The 23831-nt window shown below is 36.6% G+C and overlaps 1 protein-coding gene and 1 long non-coding RNA gene across 11 annotated transcripts in view; one reads left to right on the top strand and one right to left on the bottom strand.

Annotated features, from left to right (window-relative positions):
• LOC309627547 (bifunctional heparan sulfate N-deacetylase/N-sulfotransferase 4) overlaps nucleotides 1-23831 on the top strand; it is an 865109-nt gene that overhangs the window by 662578 nt on the left and 178700 nt on the right. The gene's annotated exons all lie outside the window — the stretch shown is intronic.
• On the bottom strand, nucleotides 8137-23682 carry LOC309627620. The gene is made up of 2 exons (XR_014243862.1): nucleotides 22009-23682; nucleotides 8137-14261 (listed from the first exon to the last, which is right to left on the bottom strand). It is a non-coding gene; the product is annotated as an uncharacterized lncRNA (long non-coding RNA).

The following is a 23831-nucleotide window of genomic DNA, read 5'->3' as shown; positions in this document are numbered from 1 at the left end:
GAAAATAAATATGAAAGATATTATATAATTGTGTTCCCTATTTAATATCAAAATAATATTTGAAAATTTTTGTTATTACTGAATAATGATTTTGCTTTAATGTCTTTATAGTATAAGACCATCCTTAGACATCAGATGCTTAAGAGGTAGATTAGTCATGTATCATTAAAGTATACCTTTAAGTTGATTTTCTATATATAGAAAAGATGTACAAACTTGCTGTAAAAGTCCTGGGGAAGAATTTGGGTTTTGACATCTGCCTGTTATATAACCCTGGCAATTTTTATTAGTCTCTTGTTGCAGAATCTCCACTTTTAAAGGGAGAATACATAAGGATTTTTATTTTTATCCTTCTGGTAAAATAACTAGATGAAATGATTTATCTTAGATCACTTTATAAATTATATATATTTACTATTGTTAGTTTTTCTTGTTAGAAAATTTAGACTATACCACATATTCACACACATAATTACTATTTTTAAAATGATAGAAATATACAGTTTATATTAAATCTATATTAAAAAACTAATAGTTTATAGCTGTAAACTATTGTGAACAGAAATGTTTTATATTAAAACAAGAAGAAGGTAAATGGAAAGATCATAGTTTCTTTCAAACTTATGTTGCAAGTATTTGTTAAAGACAAAGCTCTGTTAAGAAATATTACGTAGTAGTCAACTTTGAGAAAATTTTCTAACCAGATGAAAACATTTTTCTCCTTTGAGAAGTAAGATTTTTGAAATAAGAAACATTGTTAACATTTACATTTTTATTAATTCTGTGTTCCCCCACTACCTGTTAAAACTGCTATGTTCTAATAAACAATCAAAGAAAGCAGTGTAATCATTTATTTGAATCTTTGCTTCCAAAGGTAACTACTCAAAAGCTTAGAGTCCCAATTATCTTGGCTTGCATACAGTGGCGTAAGATAAATCCAAGTAATGCTCTCATTATCTTTCTGTATCCTTACTGGTAATGACATTTTCCATTGTAAGTAGAATTAAATAATTGACTTTCATAGAACGAATTCGATTTTTTGCTACATCCTTGTTCTGCAGCTGACAAAGGAGGCCCTGAGCAGGAGTCAGGAATCAACATGGTACTTTTATACCCATATGTGACCGATATATTCAATGTGTTTAAACATTCACAATGTACCTACCCATATGCCGGATGTTCTTACTCCTTAACTGGTAGTTCCCTTAAAAACAAAACCATGCCATTGTGTCTTAAATGACATGGTATGTATTTTAATCTCTGAATTTAATGGGACTACAAATTATATTTCCACAATTAGTTACTCATCAGCCTTCGAACCTGTCACTCATGCCTTTTGCTTACCTCTTCTATAGTTTCTATGTCCTTTGTCCATACAAATCCTGCCGCTCTCTTTCCTTGTATTATCTTACTTTGAAGAACCAGCACCGATCCTATGACCATGTGGACTTTACTCATTACTTCAACTACGACCTTTATCTCTTCACAATTCATAGCCTTTGTTTTCCGTTTTTCTGTATCATACAATGAAATACTACCTAGTGAAATTTATTTTATTCTATTTTGCATACTCCTATTGTTTAAGTTAGACACAATCTTGTTTTTACCACACACTTGCAAGTCCCTTAGCGGTATGGAGTCTCTGATTTAAGGAGGTATTAAAGAACCAGGTAAAGGAATAACAAAGGAGCAGACCATGTCCCACTTCCATCACTGCCATTTTAAATCTGAGCCAGGGAGAACAAAAGACATATTAAACCAGATAGGGGATCAAACTTTTTATTTAATGGGACTGGATTTCTTTTCATCCTTGAAAATTAAACTAACACTGAAAAGTGAACAAGAAAGTTATGAGTTATACCTGAGATGTCATTGGGGGGGATAGAGAAACAAGACCCAATAGAGAGAGAATGATGACATTGCGGGGGAAATACTAGTTATATTGGCTACAGTTGCTTAATCGTTCCTTACAGAGTACGGTATCAAGATTTCTAAACATCCTTGAAAACCTTTTCTGAATTATCTATCTTATCTATCCTTTCTCCATTAATATGTGAGATCCAGCACTTGCCTTATTTATAGTCCTGTCCTCAAAAGAACATGACACAGCTTTGTACTCTTCCCTACTAACATACTCTTCACTTCATCTTAAACACATCTTCTGACTTTTGCGATCTTTGGAAACCTCTCCACCCAACTGAATTTATTTTCCTTACCTTGCTTTAAAATTTTCATTGCAATTATTCACCAATGTAGAATCAGAATTATATTTTTAGCATCCTCCATTCATCTCCTTTGAGTTGCTCTTTAATGTCTCTGACCATGAGATAACAATAAAATGTTTCTATTTTATTATTTTTTTCTCAAAAGCCTGACTCCTCTGTCAGAATTCCCTTCTTTCTCTATTAAACAATGCAGGATGACGTGGTTACTATGACTTAAAGTTTCTGTCAAGATGACATTAAAAATAAGCATTTTTGTGGAGGGCAGAATTAAATTCAAGCTAGCAGTTTCTCTTGTTATGTCTTCCTTCTAAGTAAGACAGTCGTCTACAAATTCCATTAAAAGTTTATTAGATGGTCAGCATTAACAGAATAAAAATTACATAATGCATTCATATTATGCATTCAAATGCATTTGAAATGCATTCAAACTTATTCTGAGTTTATCAAAACATTATGCCCCACTCCTAACTACAAACTTCCCCCCATGTTCTCTGCAATGCTCTTTTGATTGTGAATTATCTTTCCTACCTTCTCAACCTTTCCACAAAAGGCTTTTATCTTATCTTGCCTTTAATGAAAACTGGAACTCTTAGGGACATTCCTTTCTCTGTGGCCCTTTCTGTAACTAAAAATATACTGCCCTAGCAGAGAAGTATGGCATTCTCCTGATGCTCTACTGCTGCTTCAAAAATCACTCCTCAACCCTGATGAACATTTGGATTGTTTGTATTTCCTGGTTGGAGCATCAGACCAATTGGCCACACGGACCTCAACCTGTTCCACTGTCATCTAACAACCTCCTAATCATAGACTGAAAACTTAAGTTCTCATAGTCTTCCTCTCCATCCCAATTCCCTCCTCCATCCTAGATTTCAACCTAGAAGTCAACTTCCAAGTGAGGCCTGCCCCTAAGCCTCTGTTGTCACAGAGGATAGTACTAAGACCAATCCAATGAGTTACCTAAGGAGAGAAGAAAGATATCGCCAGACCCAGTCTGGACTTATTGAGACAGTATCTTCATAGATGGTTTTAAAATATTAGCACTTTTAATTCTTTTAGTCATTCTTATGCTTAAATGTGTTCAAGAACCACTACCTTAAGATCTCAGTTCTCTGTCCACACCAGTTTTAATACCTTCATGTCCACTCTCCTGCTACCTCCTCCTAAAGCCATCATCTGAAACTTTTCAACCTCAGAGACAGATTGCACTGTCAACTCTCTGACCAAAACCTTTTTTCCATTTAGCTTTCCCATACCCTCACCTAGTACATCTGCTTTGTTTGTCTTGTAGGAATTTTTAGCCCATGATCCCTATGTTTCTTCTGTCACGCATATATAACGAAACCCTGAATTGAATCAGTATTAAAATCTGTGTTCTCTACCATTATGAATAATAAGTTTTATGAGTAAATAATTTGTTTTGAGTTTTCTTTTTGTGAGTTTATCTACTCATTAATGAGTAAATAAGTTCTTCTGAGAAAATCATAACACTGAGAAAGTGGTAGAAGGTACCTGACCCCCCGGTTGAGCCTTTATGTATTTGCTTGTCATTCCACTTACTCGTTCTTCTCAAAGATCGTAGAAAACACGCTTCACGGTGCCCCCTACTCAACAGCCTTCCCCCTTAGTAGTTTTATCCTCCAATTTATAAAGAAAATAAAGGCCACCCTAATATAATGTTTCTCATACATGAAACATATCTCCATATGCATGTATTCTTCTTTCTTTTTTTCTGAAATATCAGATGGAGAAGTGCCCTCTTCCTGTTTAATACCAATTCCTTAATCTGTGTCCCTGATCCCATCTCATTCTCCCCTGGAATCTTAATTTATGAATGAATAACTCTATTCCCTATATTTTCAACCTCTCCTCCTCGAAGGCATTCTTCGTTACAGCCTATTAACATGCTCAACGCTTGCTTATCCTAAAAACGTTTCTTTGAACTCTCATGCCTTTCTGGTTGCAGCTGATTTTTTTTTTCTTTTCCTTCTCACTGACACGTTTTTAAACAGTAGCCTGCTCTCGATGTTAACACTTGCTTTTACCACATTTGTGCTGGGTATCTTACATGTGCCTCTCCAGATCTGGGCTGACCTATATGGGTTACATCAATGAACTGCCTTGTTCTACAGCTTCCAATTGAGTTTTGCCAATATGAAACACACATAGAAGCTTGGCAGAAGGAAAGTGAGATAAAAATATCCATTTACCTGTGGGGTTGCAGCACTCTGGCTGAGTGTCTTGACTGAAACTCTTACCTCTCTCAGATGGCCCTCTACATAGAATTCTTTTTCTCTTAGCCCTCATGATCTCATGACCCATAAGGTTTGGAAGTGGTAATGGAGCCTTGTGTTTAGGTTCTAAGATATTATATTATCCTTTGTGTTTTTTCTACTCCCAATCCTCATTTTTATAAATCACTCCTTTATAAAATTCTCCTCTAGTCACCTTAATTTTAATGAGGTGTGCTTTCTGCAAGCATCTTGACTAATAAACACTATATTCAATTCTCACCTAATGTACTCTGGATTTACCACATGTCTGTAATACAGCTTTTCTTACTGAGTGTTCTAAGTACCTCCTACTTTTTATTTCTAGTTAGTCTATTTCAATTCTTATTTTAGTGACATTAACACTACATATAATGTTACTCTCCTGCAACTCACTACCTTCACAAATTCAGGCATATGATAGTCTTCTTGTGTTCCTTGTAGCTTCCTATCTCTTCTTCTTTGACTCTTTTTTTGTCTGGTTCTAATATCTTCTCTTGGAATGTTGTTGCTCCCAGTGGTTCCAGCTCAGTCCATTGTTATTTTTATTCTGCACCTTCAGATTTGCAAGTTTGATCAATAGAGTTTCAGCACACATGTACACTAATGTCTTTCAAATCTGTACTTGTACCCACATCTCTTTCCTGAGATTCAGATTTTAATACTGAACCACCTGTTAAGCACCAACCCTTGGCAGTTCCTGTCCAAAGTATAGCCACAAACTCTACCCTTTATAAAGAGTTTTCATCCTACACTTTTTAAACACATTATTCTTTGATAGCAAGTTCATCCAACCAGATGTTCCTGCTAAGAGTCCAGAGAGCCATAACTGATCTTCTCTATCACCTCTAACCTCTAATCAAGACTTACTGCTGATTATATCCCCTAAATATCTCCTGGAATTTATGCCCTCCTATCTTTCTCCACTATAAGTACATTCATAGGAATCACTGAGATGATGATTTATTCGACTCAGGGTTATTGTGAGGTGTCAGTGGGCTGATATATGTGAAGCTCTTATAACAGTGCCTGCCAAAAATGTTAAATGCTCAAAAATAGTGCTTTAACATGATGCTGAAATTTAAGTTTCCAACAAGATATAATAGACATGAAATCATAAAATCAGATCAGGATATGAAGGGTTTACGAAGAAAAGAGTCAAAAACTGTATCCACGATACTTGAAACTTCACTTACTATGAGACTGTAAAAAAGATCAAGAGATCAGTTTGAGAAAAATTCTTCAAAAAGGTCTGGTGAAGACTCATTCTTCTCCCCAGGTGAAGGTAGGATGTAGGTTACTCTCTTTTCCATATCAAACATACAGAGATTGCACCTTAAGGAGAAAACTCCGAAAGCTTAATACGTTTTACCTACAGTTTTGAGGCATATTGCTCTCACCCAGAAATCTAGAAATCAATACATGGCCTGACAAACTGCTTTGGTGGAGAAGTTTGGAGTGAGAGCAGGGTTTCATTTCCCATCACAGCTGTGTGTTTCAAAAGGAGCAAATGTAAGACTCGGGGGCAGAAAGGGGAGTCAGTTGATATTAAGTCCTGTCCAAGAGGAACTTCTGGGGACATATGTAGACTACAGCATATGTGTGGAGCTGCCCACCTGTGAAACTCACTGAAAAGGAGTGGTCAACAGGGAAATTAAATACCACACCTACACAGCATGCAGAAATGCAATCTGAGAATTCATAGGATTCACAGTACTGTGAACATTCAAAGAACTTGTGAAAACACCCCAACAGAGAAAGGGTCAGCCAGGTTGCCTCTTTTCCCTACTATCCTTCCTTTGAACCAAGCTGGGAGTTAAAGAGCAGCTAAACTTCAGGAAAGTGTGGGAGTGGTGAAAGCAGAGGCTGATTATACCTTCTTTTCAAAGGCAGGTTGGAGTGAGGAAGGGAGAGAAGGGAGAAGTCTTATCTGAAATAACGATTGATTTGTGTTTAATGTGATTAACATTTTTGTCTGCCTACTTTTAATTTCTGAGTGAATGAACCTGTGAGGAAGCAGTACTGATGACTATTTAAGACTGAGCAGAAAAGTCAGAAGCCTGCTCAAGTTTTCTTTGTAGTGCAGTGTAACACTACACCTTATTGGATGAATTCAACAGGATAGTGGAAGACAAAATAAAGTCAAGTTTGGGTTATGCCACAAACTGTGCACTCCAACTCTCTGGGTACATTAGCTCCTATGATTGTTTCTACTATTATTAATAATGATAATGATGATGGTTACTATCTTCTCTTTTGTAAAATTATAACACCTTCCCAACTCTTTTGCTGATACTACTTTCGTTCTTTTTAAGCTCATCTTCCACAAAATTACAAGAAGAATCTATCTGAAACATGAGTCAATCAAGTCCTATATAAACTCCTACAAACACTTCAATGACTCCTTTTTCTATAAACTTCTGTGCCTTACCATACCCTCCACGATGCTGTGCCTGCACATCTCTCTAGTGGCACAGAGATATTTGAGATGATAATCTGAGTCAAGGCCAAAAAAAATTAAAAAGCATGATGAATGAGGAATTATAAATCTCTTCTATCTGAACTTTAACGTGGCTGACCTAGAGTAGCAGGAGTGTAAACCAGAGAGGTGGGTGAGAGTGAAAACCAAATTCTGCACGTGTGTGTATGTGTGTGTGTGTGTGTGTGTGTGTGTGTGTCTGTGTGTATAAAATACTTTCTTTCCTTCAATAATGAAACTATAAGAAAATGTGTGTCAGTATGCATGTATACATATATATGAGTGTGTATATGTGTGTGTGAGTTTGTGTATGTACATGAGTGTTTTGGAGAACAAATATGCAGAAACTATAGTTCAAATGTATTTCACTGAGAAGTTAACCTCCATCATATTTTCTAATATAGAGTGTAACGATTATGATTCCTTCTTATAACATCTCTTTCTTTGAGAGTCCTAAGCTGACTCAAACCAATGTGTTTCAATAAACACAATAAACTTCAATAAAGTCAATGATACAAGATGTTTTTTATAGGAAATTAACTTCAGGTTTATCTATAGGCAATCAAATGGAAAATGGGCTATCCCAAAAAGAGTTGAAAGGTAAATAAAGCTTTATTATTCTAGACCTAGAGCAAGGAATTTTGGAAGGAAAAGTACTCTGTATAACATTCAATGACATAAGTAGAAAATCATAGATATTAATTTTTAAGACTATAAAACCAGTTAAATGGAAATATGAGTATTATTTCACTAACCTAAGTGACACTTTAATAAAAAGGAACAGATATTATTTGAGAAACTGGTCCAGTCTATAAGAAATGTTTATAGAATTTACAGAAATTCTCATCAACAAAGTCATACTGTATAAGTATATACCTTGGGTAAACATGTTTTTAGAACTATATCCAGGACTGGTAGGCTTTAAAGTAAATACTTCAGGCATCACTTTAAATTATGTCTCTGTACACTAAACTCTATTCATCTATGGTGATAAATATATACCACGGGATGTATGAACTCTAGAAATGTAATACATGCTATTCATGTGATAGCAAGCCAATAGGATTTTTATGGAATACTTCTGCTTTGATTATGGCCTTTATGAAGAACAAATAACAGAGATAGAAACTTACTAATAAATTTTTTTTAATTAATTAATTAATTTATTTATTTATTTATTTTTGGCTGTGTTGGGTCTTCGTTTCTGTGCGAGGGCTTTCTCTAGTTGCGGCAAGCGGGGGCCACTCTTCATCGCGGTGCGCGGGTCTCTCACTATCGCGGCCTCTCTTGTTGCGGAGCACGGGCTCCAGACGCGCAGGCTCAGTAATTGTGGCTCAGGGGCCCAGGTGCTCCACGGCATGTGGGGTCTTCCCAGACCAGGGCTCGAACCCGTGTCCCCTAGCATTGGCAGGCAGATTCTCAACCACTGCGCCACCAGGGAAGCCCTTACTAATAAATTTAAATTATCCCTGAAGGTTAAATTCTGTTGAGAGCTCTCAAAAATATCTCTAAATTTTAAGTTTGTTTTTGAGTGTACATTTTGTTTCTTCATATTCACAGGGTAAGTATTATCAGGAAGTAACCTATCTTTGCCTCATCAAAGACATTTATTCTCCAGGGAAGGTACTGAGCTGACAAACAGGATCAGATTGTCAAATCAGACTAACACGGAAGCTCAGGGGAAGCAGAAAATGTTCTAGGGTATCAAGGCTGTTCTCTAGGTCCCCTCTTCTCATGTTGGATCTGCCACTCTGGCTCAAGAGAGTGAGCTACCTGAGGGAGGTTTTGGGGGTCCTTAAAACAGTGGGGAAAACTTCAATTATAAAATTTGTTCATTTTATAACCTGAGGGTTTCATAACTTATGTAATATTCTCCCTGAGACCAGGCCTTATAGGTGCACAGTTTTATTTATTATAAATAATCTTAATTCTCAGGGCATTTCAGAAATCAGGTCTCTTCCTTCAAGCAAATCTAATCATTTTTTTTACCCAAAGATTCAGATGACAATAAGATTAGACTGGGTTTCCTGCTTTCTTTTCTTTTTTCTGGGGATGTCTTTAATAAAGGGAAAGATTAGATCATAGGTCATTACTCTAACTCCTTTTCCCAAGTAATATAGTCTATAAAAGTCTATATATTATGTATAATCCTAATTGAAAGAAATTTATATTTTTATGGAAGTTTAAAAAAAATGTTTTCCATACTAGTATATTTTGTTTTGAGGGGAAACATAAGAAGCCCATTGGACAAGGTTAGTAATTTATTCACAATTATATATTTGGCACAAAATGTCTGGAAATCTTTTTTTTAAAACAGTTAAATGAAAGCTGGGTATTATATGGGTGAGGAATCTTTGTTTATCCCAAGTTATTTGACAACCACATTGCTGATAATGCAGGATCCAGGAGAAATAGTCAGTGAGAACAAGAATTTGTGTGGTTAAATGAATATTTAGACAAAAAAAAAAGAAAGAAAAGAGGAAATGGTTTTGAAGGGAGAGCTTCACCTTCCGGTACCTTATTTTTTATTGTATTGATTGATATATTTTTACTGAGCATGAACAGTAAGCCTAATAATAATTTATAAGTACTTTATTATCTTAGCTCCACGATTTATTTTATAAATATTCTAAATTTTGCAATCTTAAAAAAATAAAATAATGCACATCTGCCACATACACCACTTAAATTTTGTTCCTGGTGTTTATGTAAAACTCTGCTCAGGGTACTAATTGATAATAGAAGATTTGTAGTCCATCTTGCAATCATTGACAAATCACTTATTGGAAGAGAATAATATGGAAACACACTTTAGTAATTTTGATTGAGTTCTTTCATTCTTATCTTTTCAAAATTATTTGTGAAAAAATAATTTAAAGTCAAAATAGTGAAGCTGAGATTGCTTGCAAAGAAGAATTTAAATATATGTAGTTAAAAACTCATCAGTCCCCATATTATTTATACTGGAAAAGAGATTTCATATAGAAAATTTAAATTAACATATTTCCATATCGTACTGAGGATTTTAACTCTGTTTTCTATGAAGAAATCTGCTACACATCATACTAGTTAATATGGCAAAATTTCTGCTGCACATGCACAAATGCAAATATTGCAATTTGGATTAAAGATACTTGTAACTAAGTACATGGGGAGTGGGGTTAGTCATTCCTCCCACGGCTATCATTTTTCTATTGTTGAAAGTAAATTACTATTAGCTTAATTTCCTTTATAGTTATCCATTTTAAGTATTTTGAGTACAGTAGTGTTCAGTGACAGGCATATGCATGCTCCAACAGCATTTTAACTTGTAAAAATAACTAGATCTTGAGAAAAATATATAATTGTTTTTCAAACACATATATCCAATCCCCTATTACTGACCCACAATATCATACCCTTATTAATATAGTAGGTATATATTAAGTTTTTCTTCTCCAATTTTTTTGTGGAAAAAAGGTCTCTAATTACTATAACCAAACAAATATATGATACTCTCCACTCCCCTCTCTCCCTAAAAAATTAGGAATGGGCTATGAAGTTGGGCACTGGGGGCCTTTGCTTTGCTTCTGGATGATCTCTAGTCCAAAAAGTTTGAGAAGCACTGTTCTAGATAATACCTTTATAAACTATTGCTTTCTTTTTCCTCAGTAATCAAGACATTCTCTGATATAGCTAGCACATTTTTACACTGGATTCACCTCTTGTCATCTGAATGTTTTACTACACATTCCTTTAGAAAATAAAATGGCTTCCTTTCAAGGGAGTGAATTAGGTGGCAAGGGAAAATCAGATCCACACCCATATCCGTTGTTGCCCAAACTAACCTTGTGTGTAAGGATTCACGGAATGGAGTAAGATGATACTCCATTGGCTAAGGAAGGAGTGCTCTGGAGAAAAGAGTATTGTACGTAGCAATGTTCCGTGAAGAAAGAATATCTATTATGTGGCTCTTTATTTGGATGATGTGCTTGGTGGATAAAACAAAGAAGAAAAATATACGTGTTGAATTAAAATGGCCATGAAGTGTAATTGAATTTCATAGAATTCAAAAGTGACATTAAGCAAAAGAAAATACTTCGTATTATATCCTTGCTTTTTTGGTAATAACATGCTGAAGTTTTAAAAAGCCAATTTGCTTTATTAAATAGTAATAACAATTAGTAATATTTGACAACTTTTAAGTGCTTGTTCTGTTTGAGTGACTTGATTGTAATTGAAACCATTTTACAGTTAAGCATCAAGTAACTGAGCAATAAAATTTTTTTCAAAAGCACAATAAATAGCTAGTTTCTGATAAAGAAAAACTATTTCCTAATTTTAAGATCTCTCAGTTTTTTCCAAAATTGCTCTGAAGTATGATTCTGACAGTTAACAATACTGTATTGTATATTAGAAAGTTGCTAAGAGAGTAGATCCTAAAAGTTCTTACCACAAGAAAGAAAAATTGTAACGATGTGAGATGATACTATTAACTAAACATATCGTGGTAATCACTGCAATATATACATATATCAAATAATTATGCTGTACACCTTAAGCTAACACAGTGTTATATGTCAATTTTATCTCAATAAAACTGGAAAAAAGTAATATATGAATGTATTAGTCAGAGTTCTCCAAAGAAACAGATCAATAAGACAGAGAGATAGAGATAGGGAGATTGATTTATTATAAGGAATTGGGGCACATGATTATGGAGGCTGAAAAATGTCATTATCTGAAGACCCCAGAGGGCTGATGGTGTAAGATCCAGTCTGAAAGCCGGCAGGCTCAAGATCCAGAAAGTGCTGCCTTTTCCTTTTAGTCTAGAGGCAAGAAAAGACTGATACCCCAGATCAAATAGTCAGGCAGGAGGAATTCCCTCTTACTCAGCTTTTTTTCCTATTCAAGTCTTCAACTGATTAAATAAGGTCAACCCATATTAGGGAAGGCAATCTACTTTACTCTGTCTACCAATACAAAAATTAATCTCATCCAGAAACAAACACCCTCACAGGCACACCTGGGATAATGTCTGAACAAATGTCTGGGTACCCTGTGGCCCAGTGAAGTTGACACATAAAATTAACACAAGGAATTTCAGTTAACTGAGTTATTCATTCAATAAATATTTGAAACCCCACACTAAGTGTGGTAAGTTGTGAGCAGATACAAATATTATGGGCTATTCTTAAGTCCAACTGGAAATATAATGCATCAATAATATACTATGGCAGAATGTCATTAAGCGGTCTAAATAACATATTCAAGGCAGATTGCCTTTAAGTATAGTCCACATGATAATACTATTAGTTCAAGCTGGTGGGTTAAGGAGGTAAAAAGTGGCATCACTTAGGCATAGAGGAGGAAACAATATTTGTCCTAGGCCTTGAATTATAGATTCAACTTGAATATGTGAAAATGAAGGATAAGCAGAATGTCATTTCCCAAGGACGATGGAATACAGATAATGTACATAGAAACATTTCCTCATTTGAACGTCATGTAATTATTTGGACTTGGGTTGCATAAAGAAAACTCTGGGAGATAGGCTGGGAAAATAATGTGGGAGACACATTTTAGAGGATTTTGCCTGCCACACAATAACATTTGTAAGCTTTGGTAGATAATATGTAGCTACTGAATGTTTTTTGAATGGGCTAACATCGACAGTGATCTAGTTTTGGGTTGATAAGACTTTGAAGTAGTTAAAGGTAATGAAAAGATTTAAAAAATGGATCATGAGAGGAAAACTGTTAAGACAGAGTAGGCAGATGTTGAGAGACTGGAGCATGACCTTGATTCTTTTAGCCTTGGGTAAAGCATTAGAAATTACTGTAGCATTAGAGGAAATCAGGAAACTGGAAGGAGTATGATTTTGAAATGGAGATAAATTAAATTTTAGTTATATTAAACTTGAGGTGATGAAAGGCGTTTGACTTGAGAGGTTCCTTAGGCAACTGGCAAGCAGACTGTGACTCAGGAAAGAGCTCTGGGCTGGTTGTGTATTTAATGGACGGATGTAATGTGGTGATTATTTAAATAATTTTATTTTTTAAAGTATTTAAATTTTATAGGAGTGAAAGTAGTGAGTGTGAGGCTTGGGGATTATTCTACATTGAAAATTAAGGAAAGGCTCTGCAATAGAAAAAAGCAAGAGTAATAAAAGAGAACTACCCTATTCAATACCATACAAAGATAGGGAAAGAATTTTTAAAATGTTATCAAAGGAAATGAAGTATGAGAAAAAGATCTATTCTGCAGCTAGATTTTATTAATAGCAATTGTGTTGAATTTCTGATAGTGCTAATTTGAGCTAAATTATTAGAAGAAAAGGAGTAAATGTAGCTTATTTTTAAAAGAAGTTTGCTAGTAAAAAGACAGATGGAATAATACTGAGAGAGCAAGATAGTTTTGGTTCTTTTGTCCAGGGTAGAAAAGTTCTTTCTATTCTTTATACATTTAAGAATAGTTTTTAAAAAGACAAAACACAAGTTAGATGTAGGAAATTCCATTAACTGAATTATTCACGAAGTGCTCGATAACTTCACAAAACTAATATCGGTAATAAAATTAACGGTTTTGAAAATATATTTCAATCAACCTTTGTATTATAGGAATAATATTATATTTTGTTTTATATTATATTCTTTATATTAAGAATCACAGGGCAAGCACTCACTCTAATATAAAAAGTTTATTTTACTTAATATCGGTGAAAAAATTCCAATAAGAAAAGAGAGCAAGTGAGGTCACAAACTACGGTGTTGGGTTGATAGTTTTATTTTGTAAACATCAACAACACCATTGATTTAGAGTGACATTGAGCCATAACATCAGGTAGTGAAAATTTAAGATGCTGGTTCAATTTTCCATCAGATAACCCAGACATTTATAAGTGAAAGCTCCCATGTATCAGTGATAAACGTAAAAAGAAGACATTTTGCTGGTTGTAAAAAGTGGTCTCAGGAATACCTGGCTTTAATAGGCATAATATCTAGATTGTAAAACTGATAAATTATCATTTTTTTATGATGGTAGCATTGACGGTTAGAATCAATAGTTGCTTGCTTATTGGTTTGTATTTTTTTGTTTTATTTTGTTCTCTGAAATGATGGATTAGCTCTAAGACTCTAGTACTCATTCTACGTGGTCATTAAATCCCCCTTTCACTTTATCCACTTCACCTCTGCCACACACGCATGCACACACAAACTTTTTCTCTCTCCTTCATTTTACCATTTTTGTATCCTATTTGTAAAGTCTTTTATGAATTAATGCAATTCTTCTATTACAATTAACAACCTATATGTTTTTTTTGTTTTTTTTTTTTTTTTTTTTTTTGTTTTCCAAAAATGTCTTTATTTTACCTTCACTTTTTTTTTTTTAAACATCTTTATTGAAGTATAATTGCCTTACAATGGTGTGTTAGCTTCTGCTTTATAACAAAGTTAATCAGTTATACATATACAATATGTTCCCATATCTCTTCCCTCTTGCATCTCCCTCCCTCCCACCCTCCCCATCCCACCCCTCTAGGTGGTCACAAAGCACCGAGCTGATCTCCCTGTGCTATGCGGCTGCTTCCCACTAGCTATCTATTTTACATTTGGTAGTGTATATATGTCCATGACACTCTCTCACCCTGTCACATCTCACCCCACCCCCTCCCCATATCCTCAAGTCCATTCTCTAGTAGGTCTGTGTCTTTATTTCCGTCTTGCCACTAGGTTCTTCATGGCCTTTTTTTTTTTTTTTTCCTTAGATTCCGTATATATGTGTTAGCATACTGTATTTGTTTTTCTCTTTCTGACTTACTTCACTCTGTATGACAGACTCTAACTCCATCCACCTCATTACAAATACCTCCATTTCATTTCTTTTTATGGCTGAGTAATATTCCATTGTATATATGTGCCACATCTTCTTTATCCATTCATCTGTCGATGGAAATTTAGGTTGCTTCCATGTCCTGGCTATTGTAAATAGAGCTGCAATGAACATTTTGGTACATGACTCTTTTTGAACTATGGTTTTCTCAGGGTATATGCCCAGTAGTGGGATTGCTGGATCGTATGGTAGTTCTATTTGTAGTTTTTTAAGGAACCTCCATACTGTTCTCCATAGTGGCTGTATCAATTTACATTCCCACCAACAGTGCAAGAGAGTTCCCTTTCCTCCACACCCTCTCCAGCATTTATTGTTTCTAGATTTTTTGATGATGGCCATTCTGACTGGTGTGAGATGATATCTCATTGTAGTTTTGATTTGCATTTCTCTAATGATTAATGATGTTGAGCATTCGTTCATGTGTCTGTAGGCCATCTGTATATCTTCTTTGGAGAAATGTCTATTTAGGTCTTCTGCCCATTTTTGGATTAGGTTGTTTGTTTTTTTGTTATTGAGCTGCATGAGCTGCTTGTAAATCTTGGAGATTAATCCTTTGTCAGTTGCTTCATTTGCAAATATTTTCTCCCATTCTGAGGGTTGTCTTTTGGTCTTGTTTATGGTTTCCTTTGCTGTGCAAAAGCTTTTAAGTTTCATTAGGTCCCATTTGTTTATTTGTGTTCTTATTTCCATTTCTCTGGGAGCTGGGTCAAAAAGAATCTTGCTGTGATGTATGTCATAGAGTGTTCTGCCTATGTTTTCCTCTAAGAGTTTGATAGTGTCTGGTCTTACACTTAGGTCTCTAATCCATTTTGAGTTTATTTTTGTGCATGGTGTCAGGGAGTGTTCTAATTTCATACTTTTACATGTATCTGTCCAATTTTCCCAGCACCACTTATTGAAGAGGCTGTCTTTTCTCCACTGTATATGCTTGCCTCCTTTATCACAGATAAGGTGACCATATGTGCGTGGGTTTATCTCTGGGCTTTCTATCCTGTTCCATTGATCTATATTTCTGTTTTTGTGCCAGTACCAAACTGTCTTGATTACTGTAGCTTTGTAATATAGTCTGAAGTCAGGGAGCCTGATTCCCCCAGCTCCATTTTTCGTTCTCAAGATTGCTTTGGCTATTCGGGGTCTTTTGTGTTTCCATACAAATTGTGAAATTTTTTGTTCTAGTTCTGTGAAAAATGCCAGTGGTAGTTTGATAGGGATTGCATTGAATCTGTAGATTGCTTTGGGTAGTAGAGTCATTTTCACAATGTTGATTCTTCCAATCCAGGAACATGATATATCTTTCCATCTATTTGTATCATCTTTAATTTCTTTCATCAGTGTCTTATAATTTTCTGCATACAGGTCTTTTGTCTCCTTAGGTAGGTTTATTCCTAGATATTTTATTCTTTTTGTTGCAATGGTAAACGGGAGTGTTTTCTTAATTTCACTTTCAGATTTTTCGTCATTAGTGTAGAGAAATGCAAGAGATTTCTGTGCATTAATTTTGTATCCTGCTACTTTACCAAATTCATTGATTAGCTCTAGGAGTTTTCTGGTAGCATCTTTAGGATTCTCTATGTATAGTATCATGTCATCTGCAAACAGTGACAGCTTTACTTCTTCTTTTCCGATTTGGATTCCTTTTATTTCTTTGTCTTCTCTGATTGCTGTGGCTAACACTTCCAAAACTATGTTGAATAATAGTGGTGAGAGTGGGCAACCTTGTCTTGTTCCTGATCTTAGTGGAAATGGTTTCAGTTTTTCACCATTGAGGACAATGTTGGCTGTGGGTTTGTCATATATGGCCTTTATTATGTTGAGGAAAGTTCCCTCTATGCCTACTTTCTGCAGGGCTTTTATCATAAATGGGTGTTGAATTTTGTTGAAAGCTTTCTCTGCATCTATTGAGATGATCATATGGTTTTTCTCCTTCAATTTGTTAATATGGTGTATCACATTGATTGATTTGCATATATTGAAGAATCCTTGCATTCCTGGGATAAACCCCACTTGATCATGGTGTATGATCCTTTTAATGTGCTGTTGGATTCTGTTTGCTAGTATTTTGTTGAGGATTTTTGCATCTATGTTCATCAGTGATATTGGCCTGTAGTTTTCTTTCTTTGTGACATCTTTGTCTGGTTTTGGTATCAGGGTGATGGTGGCCTCGTAGAATGAGTTTGGGAGTGTTCCTCCCTCTGCAATATTTTGGAAGAGTTTGAGAAGGATAGGTGTTAGCTCTTCTCTAAATGTTTGATAGAATTCACCTGTGAAGCCATCTGGTCCTGGGCTTTTGTTTGTTGGAAGGTTTTTAATCACATTTTCAATTTCAGTGCTTGTGATTGGTCTGTTCATATTTTCTATTTCTTCCTGGTTCAGTCTCGGCAGTTTGTGCATTTCTAAGAATCTGTCCATTTCTTCCAGGTTGTCCATTTTATTGGCGTAAAGTTGCTTGTAGTAATCTCTCATGATCGTTTGTATTTCTGCAGTGTCAGTGGTTAGTTCTCCTTTTTCATTTCTAATTCTATTGATTTCAGTCTTCTCCCTTTTTCTCTTGATGAGTCTGGCTAATGGTTTATCAATTTTGTTTATCTTCTCAAAGAATCAGCTTTTAGTTTTATTGATTTTTGCTATTGTTTCCTTCATTTCTTTTTCATTTATTTCTGACCTGATCTTTATGATTTCTTTCCTTCTGCTAGCTTTGGGGTTTTTTTGTTCTTCTTTCTCTAATTGCTTTAGGTGCAAGGTTAGGTTGTTTATTCGAGATGTTTCCTGTTTCTTGAGGTAGGCTTGTATTGCTATAAACTTCCCTCTTAGCACTGCTTTTGCTGCGTCCCATAGGTTTTGGGTCGTCGTATCTCCATTGTCATTTGTTTCTAGGTATTTTTTGATTTCCCCTTTGATTTCTTCAGTGATCACTTCGTTATTAAGTAGTGTATTGTGTAGCCTCCATGTGTTTGTATTTTTTACAGAACTTTTCCTGCTATTGATATCTAGTCTCATAGCGTTGTGGTCGGAAAAGATACTTGATACGATTTCAATTTTCTTAAATTTACCAAGGCTTGATTTGTGACCCAAGATATGATCTATCCTGGAGAATGTTCCATGCGCACTTGAGAAAAATGTGTATTCTGTTGTTTTTGGGTGGAATGTCCTATAAATATCAATTAAGTCCATCTTGTTTAATGTATCATTTAAAGCTTGTGTTTCCTTATTTATTTTCATTTTGGATGATCTGTCCATTGGTGAAAGTGGGGTGTTAAAGTCCCCTACTATGATTGTGTTGCTGTCGATTTCCCCTTTTATGGCTGTTAGTATTTGCCTTATGTATTGAGGTGCTCCTATGTTGGGTGCATAAATATTTACAATTGTTATACCTTCCTCTTGGATCGATCCCTTGATCATTATATAGTGTCCTTCTTTGTCTCTTATAATATTCTTTATTTTAAAGTCTATTTTGTCTGATATGAGAATTGCTACTCCAGCTTTCTTTTGATTTCCATTTGCATGGAACATCTTTTTCCATCCCCTCACTTTCAGTCTGTATGTGTCTCTAGGTCTGAAGTGGGTCTCTTGTAGACAGCATATATATGGGTCTTGTTTTTGTATCCATTCAGCCAGTCTGTGTCTTTTGGTGGGAGCATTTAATCCATTTACATTCAAGGTAATTATCGATATGTATGTTCCTATTCCCATTTTCTTAAATGTTTTGGGTTTGTTATTGTAGGTGTTTTCCTTCTCTTGTGTTTCTTGCCTAGAGAAGTTCCTTTAGCATTTGTTGTAAAGCTGGTTTGGTGGTGCTGAACTCTCTCAGCTTTTGCTTGCCTGTAAAGGTTTTAATTTCTCCATCACATCTGAATGAGATCCTTGCTGGGTAGAGTAATCTTGGTTGTAGGTTTTTCTCCTTCATCACTTTAAGTATATCCTGCCACTCCCTTCTGGCTTGCAGAGTTTCTGCTGAAAGATCAGCTGTTAACCTTATGGGGATTCCCTTGTGTGTTATTTGTTGTTTTTCCCTTGCTGCTTTTAATATGTTTTCTTTATATTTAATTTTTGACAGTTTGATTAATATGTGTCTTGGCGTGTTTCTCCTTGGGTTTATCCTGTATGGGACTCTCTGTGCTTCCTGGACTTGATTAACTATTTCCTTTCCCATATTAGGGAAGTTTTCAACTATAATCTCTTCAAATATTTTCTCAGTCCCTTTCTTTTTCTCTTCTTCTTCTGGGACCCCTATAATTCGAATGTTGGTGCATTTAATGTTGTCCCAGAGGTCTCTGAGACTGTCCTCAGTTCTTTTCATTCTTTTTTCTTTATCCTGCTCTGCAGTAGTTATTTCCACCATTTTATCTTCCAGGTCACTTATCCTTTCTTCTGCCTCAGTTATTCTGCTATTGATCCCATCTAGAGTATTTTTAATTTCATTTATTGTGTTTTTCATCGTTGCTTGGTTCCTCTTTAGTTCTTCTACGTCCTTGTTAAATGTGTCTTGCATTTTGTCTATTCTATTTCCAAGATTTTGGATCATCCTTACTATCATTATTCTGAATTCTTTTTCAGGTAGACTACCTATTTCCTCTTCATTTGTTAGGTCTGGTGTGTTTTGACCCTGCTCCTTCATCTGCTGTGTGTTTTTCTGTCGTCTCATTTTGCTTATCTTACTGTGTTTGGGGTCTCCTTTTCACAGGCTGCAGGTTCGTAGCTCCCGTTGTTTTTGGTATCTGTCCCCAGTGGGTAAGGTTGGTTCAGTGGGTTGTGTAGGCTTCCTGGTGGAGGGGACTAGTGCCTGTGTTCTGGTGGATGAGGTTGAATCTTGTCTTTCTGGTGGGCACGTTCACGTCTGGTGGTGTGTTTTGGGGTGTCTGTGGCCTTATGATTTTAGGCAGCCTCCCTGCTAATGGATGGGGCTGTGTTCCTGTCTTGCTAGTTGTTTGGCATAGGGTGTCCAGCACTGTAGCTTGCTGGTCGTTGAGTGAAGCTGGGTCTTGATGTTGAGATGGAGATCTCTGAGAGATTATTGCCGTTTGGTATTACGTGGAGCTGGTAGGTCTCTTGTGGACCAGTGTCCTGAAGTTGGCTCTCCCACCTCAGAGGCCCAGCCCTGATGCCTGGCTGGAGCACCAAGAGCCTTTCATCCACACAGCTCAGAATATAAAGGAGAAAAAAAATAGAAAGAAAGAAAGAGGATAAAATAAAATAAAATAAAGCTATTATAATAAAAAATAAGAAAAAAAATTATTAAGAGTAAATGTATTCCGAAAAATTTTTTTTTAATTTTTAAAAATAGATTTATTAATTTTTTATAGTAAAAAATAAGAAAAAAATTTTTAAGAAAAAAAATTTATTAAGAAAAAAAAATTTTAGTTTTTTAAAATAAAAAATATGAAAAAACTTATTAAAAAATTTTTAATTTCTAAAAATAGAAAATATGGAAAAAATTATTAAGAAAACATATATCAGGAAAAAAAATTTTTTTAAGTAAAAAAAAAAAAAAAAAAATGGATGGACCTAACCCTAGGTCTAATGGTGAAAGCAAAGCTATACAGACAAAATCTCACCCAGAAGCATACACATATACACTCACAAAAAAAAGGAAAAGGGGAAATTAATATATCCTGCTCCTAAAGTCCACCTTTTGAATTTGGGATGATTCGTTGTCTATTCAGGTATTCAATAGATGCAGGCACATCAAGTTGTTTGTGGAGCTTTAATCCGCTGCTTCTGAGGCTGCTGGGAGAGATTTCCCTTTCTCTTCTTTGTTCGTACAGCTCCCAGCGTTCAGCTTTGGATTTGGACCCGCCTCTTCATGTACATCGCCTGAGAGCGTCCGTTCCCCGCCCAGACAGAACGGGGTTAAAGGAGCAGCTGCTTAAGGGGCTCTGGCTCACTCAGGCCGGGGGAGGGAACGGTACGGAGGAGGCGGGGCGAGCCTGCGGCGTCAGAGGCGTCGTGACGTTGCAGCAGCCTGAGGCGAGCCGTGTGTTCTCCCGGGGAAGTTGTCCCCGGATCACGGGAGCCTGGCAGTGGTGAGCTGCACCGGCTCCCAGGAGGGGCGGTGTGGAGAGTGACCTGTGCTCGCACACAGGCTTCTTGGTGGCGGCAGCAGCAGCCTTAGCGTCTCCTACCAGTCTCTGGGGTCCGCGCTGATGGCCGCAGCTCGCGCCCGTCTCTGGGGTCCGCGCTGTTAGCCGCGGCTCGCGCCCGCCTCTGGAGTTCGTCTAGGCGGCGCTGTGAACCCCCTCTCCTTGCGCACCGCGAAACAAAGAGGCAAGAAAAAGTCTCTTGCCTCTTCGGCGGCTGCAGACCTCCTCTCTGGCTCCCTCCCGGCTCGCCGCGGCACGCCAACCCCTTCAGGCTGTGTTCACGCCGCCAACCCCAGTCCTCTCCCTGCGATCCGACCGAAGCCCACGCCTCAGCTCCCAGCCCTGCCTGCCCCGGCGGGTGAGCAGACAAGCCTCTCGGGCTGGTGAGCGCTGCTCGGCGCTGAGCCTCTGTGCGGGAATCTCTCCGTTTTTCCCTCTGCGCCCCTATTGCTGTGGGATCCGCGCTGATAGCCGCGGCTCGCACCCGTCTCTGGATTTCGTTTAGGCAGCGCTCTGAATCCCCTCTCCTTGCGCACCGCGAAACAAAGAGGCAAGAAAAAGTCTCTTGCCTCTTCGGCAGCTGCAGACTTTTTCCTGGACTCCCTCCCAGCTAGCACCAAAGCCCGAGCCTCAGCTCCCAGCCCCCGCCCGCCCCGGCGGGTGAGCAGACAAGCCTCTCGGGCTGGTGAGTGCTGGTTGGCGCTGAGCCTCTGTGCGGGAGTCTCTCCGCTTTGCCCTCCGCACCCCTGTGGCTGCGCTCTCCTCCGCGGCTCCGAAGCTTCCCCCCTCTGCCACCCGCAGTCTCTGCCCGCAAAGGGGCTTCCTAGTGCCTGGAAACCTTTCCTCCTTCACGGCTCCCTCCCACTGGCGCAGGTCCCGTCCCTATTCTTTTGTCTCTGTTATTTCTTTTTTCTTTTACCCTACCCAAGTACGTGGGGATTTTCTTGCCTTTTGGGAGGTCTGACGTCTTCTGCCAGCGTTCAGTGGGTGTTCTGTAGGAGCAGTTCCACGTGTAGATGTATTTCTACTGTATCTGTGGGAAGGAAGGTGATCTCCGCGTCTTACTCTTCCGCCATCTTGCCAACCTATATGTTTTTGATTGTAGACATGAAAAATTTACACTGGCCAATGTATCTGCAACACTATTCATGTAGGATCATGTAACTATTATATGTTAAATATGTTATTTCTTACTTCTGTTCTTAATGATTGTGTTCCATGTGAAATAGAGTTCTTTTGCCTCAGGGAGACATACTGGAATATAAAATAAAGTAAGTTCTGCAATTCTTCAGAGAGATAAAATATTTTGAAATATTTTAATTGATACTATATTATTTATGATTCTGAGATGAGTAGACCTTAACAAAATAGATTTTTATTGTTTATTATTACCTGTATTGCTATTTCTCTAATACATTAAATACCTCACTTTAAAAAGGGTTGTATAAGTTGACAGCAATAGACCTTACAAGAAATGTCAGTTCATAAAGCTATCAATCATTTTAAAAAAACAAGTATATACATGGAAATTGTAGCATTAAAAAAAAAGTGATGCCTTAATGTTGGTCTATTATAAAAGTAGAAAGTTTGATGGTGCATGAAGTATAATGAAAGGTTAAGATATAGCCTTGAATGGAATAGCTGAAGAGATAAGTGATAAGACTTTTCTCAGAGTGTAGAAATATAGATAAGTACCAGAATGACATGACAGCTGTGAGGTAAGGTTAAGGTAATTGTTTAGCATACAGTAGACACGTAACATAGAGATGAATAGAAAGTATTCAACAGACAAGTAAGTCATACAGTGGAATAAGATAAGCACATTGTGTCTGACTACTAAACTTCCAAAGGCAAACTAAACATAAATATTATAGATGGTTTTATCATTGTCCTTTTTTAATTCTTTTCAACTTATCAGTTGCCAGTTGCTTCATACTGTGGTGATTGTGGGAAAGGAAAGGCATTGCAATTAAATTGCATAAGAAAATTAAACTATCATCAATGGAAAAAAACCCTACAACATAGACTTCTTTGATTATCATTTTTGCATTATTTAGTTCTGAGTTAGTGATAAACTTCAGCATTTTATTTAATCAAAGGATTGCAGAACAGTTGCTACATTTTCTTAAGCAATGATTTATTTCTTGTTTTAATTGAGCAAAATGCCTAGCAGCTTCACTTTTAGAAATAGTTTAAAAGAAATTTGGATTGTGTTTGAAAGAATGAAATTTATATGGTAATTGTCTTTCACATCATCTGAAATTCCAAGTCTCTGTTCAGTCAACCATTTAAGATATTGAAGTCACAAGGAGCCATTTGACAAAATGAATGACAAATATAAACAGATATATCTTATGTCAATTGGAGTAACAAAAGAAAAGAATGTGAATGAGGAAGGCAAAATACTTTAAGGTATAATGACTGAGAATATTCCAAAATTGCTGAAAGATGTTAACTTCATATTCAGGAAATCAGGCAAAAAAAAAACAAAAACAAAAAAACAAGAAATAAATACCAAAAAAACAAAAGCAAAACAAAAGGGAAAAAACCTCACTCAGGTACATTGTGGCCAAGCTACTGAAAACCAAAGTAAAAGAGAAGATTCAAAAGAAGCATACCAATAGGGGACCAACTATACAAATCATGGCTAACTTATCAGAAACAAGAGGCTTGAGGACAATTGAAAGACATCTTTAAAATGCTTAAAGAAAAAAGTAAAACCTGTGTATTAGTCTATTTGGGCTGCTGTAACAAATTACTATAAATCGGTGGCTAAGGCAACAGAGATTATTTCTTACAGTTTTGAAGCTAGGAAGTCCAAGATCAAGGTGAAGGTTCATTCAATTCCTGGTGAGACTTTTCTTCCTGGCTTGCAGAAAGCTGCTTTCTTGCTATGTGCTCACGCGGC

The sequence above is a fragment of the Balaenoptera borealis genome (assembly GCF_965194805.1).
Source record: "Balaenoptera borealis genome assembly, chromosome: 4".
NCBI lineage: Eukaryota > Metazoa > Chordata > Mammalia > Artiodactyla > Balaenopteridae > Balaenoptera > Balaenoptera borealis.
Note: the sequence above shows the minus strand (reverse complement) of the source record. Positions and strands in the feature narration are given on the sequence as shown.